Source organism: Nicotiana sylvestris, chromosome 1, assembly GCF_000393655.2.
Source record: "Nicotiana sylvestris chromosome 1, ASM39365v2, whole genome shotgun sequence".
Lineage (NCBI taxonomy): Eukaryota > Viridiplantae > Streptophyta > Magnoliopsida > Solanales > Solanaceae > Nicotiana > Nicotiana sylvestris.
Genome location: NC_091057.1, coordinates 7,026,231 through 7,028,357, shown reverse-complemented (window position 1 = coordinate 7,028,357; position 2,127 = coordinate 7,026,231).

The following is a 2,127-nucleotide window of genomic DNA, read 5'->3' as shown; positions in this document are numbered from 1 at the left end:
GTGTCTGTAGTTTCACACAAATCGCAATCCCGATATGCGTTTAAAAATCGCAATCAAAAGTTACATTCAAAGGCATTATTGTTATAAATATATTATATTATGTATGTTTATTTAGTACTCCGTTCTAAATAATCTTCCTGAAGAAGCTTATCCATATGGGACTCCACCGTAAATATATTTATCTATTTAGTACTTTATTGGAAATAAGCTTCTTGAAGAAACTTATCACTTCGGTACCCGGTTATGGATAAACATTACCCTAAGTAGAAGATTATCCATACCGGGTATAATGAGCTTATCCATTCAGTACTCCGTTATGGATAAACATTGCTCTCAGTAGAAGATTATCCCTATCTGGTATTGTAGCAGCTTACACAGCAACTTGTAGTAGCAGCTTACACAGCAGCTTGCGTAGCAGCTTACACAGCAGCTTGCGTAGCAGCTTACACAGCAGCTTGCGTAGCAGCTTACACAGCAGCTTGCAGTAGCAGCTTACACAGCAGCTTGCAGTAGCAGCTTCCTTTCTTCTATAAATAGAAGAGATTTTAGTTCATTATGTACATGAATTTGAAGTTGAATAATATATCAGTTTCTCTCTATACTTGTCTTTACTTTACAATCTTTATTTTATAACACGTTATCAGCACGAGACTCTGCCATCTCGAGCAAATACTTTGAAAGTATCAAAGGTACGAACTTTCTTTTTTTAAATAATGTCAAATCTTTCTAAACGTGAATTTGTAGTATTGGATATATCGGGCAAAAGCTACGTGTCTTGGGTGCTTGATGCTGGAATTCATCTTGATATGATGGGTCTAGCAGACACCATCAAAGATAAGTTATGTGTTTTACTTGTTATGTGTGCTATTGTCATTAAAATAAAATAAAAAGGGTACTTAGGAACCTAGTAAGTGAGACATAATCATTGGACGAGATTCTGGAGCATTTTATGAATTTTAAAACACTATAATTTGTATATCTTTATGTTTCGTTTTTCACTTACTCGTTTTCGAATTAAGATTTTAATTTTACTCCAGAAGAGTAATATTGCATAAGAAACTATAAAGTGGATGACATTGTTAGATCCACTTATACTCCAGCAGAGTTTGCAAGAAATATACAACCACCAGAAGTGGTTATATTTCGTATATCTCATTGTAATTATATTTTGTTAACTACCAGAAGTGGTATGTGCCTATGATCACCAGAAGTGATAATTTAGGCTTTCTATGGTTACAATTGAAGATAAACTATAGAAATATTCTCTATAGTACATGCATGCCTCGATTTGCTCCTGAAGTAGCATTATCGTAAAAGAGCTTCTAAGACATCACACGATTTGGTGTGATTAATGCACGTTCAAATAATTATATTCTGTTCCTTGAAGGATGAGAACTTTTGATAAATATTAGCCCATTCCTGAAGTAAATGTGACAATATTAATAAAGGACGTAAATAGGAACACATTTTTATGTGAATATATTACAATTCACCTCCAGAAGAGGTAATATGATTGAAAGAATATATACTCAATATTTCGTATTTTAAATTTGCTCCTGAAGAAGTAACACAATTGAAATTTTCTCCTGAAGCAGGAAAATATTATAAAACTGTGTCTTTCTGCGGCTAAACAAAATAATAAGCTATTCAAAGTTATTTTTGAAGCACATTTTCATTCTCTGGAGTGAATGAAGAAATACCACAACTCACCTCCTGAAGAGGTAGAATAACAAAGGATGTAAATTTTATTTTTGTGGCATAAAGATCATTACCGCACGTACCCGTTGTACGCAAAATATCTTGAATAATTTTATTAAATATCATTCTAAGGCAAAAAACATTCTTATATAATGCTTTGTACTACAACCACATTAATATTTTATGGTTAGTTATCGAGTTCCCCGAAGGAAATAACAACTCATGTATCTTTCCCTGAAGGATGTAATGATTATGTGGTTGCCGCTTTGATATAAAATATTCAGGTGTTAATGGCGTTTCTCTCTGAAGGAGATATTTGTCACAAAGTTGGTGGTAAAAATATTGAAAATTTTAATTTCTTACATTTATAAATTCATAATGTCTTTATAATGTTCATTTTATTAAGAATTTCTCTCATAATACCAGAAG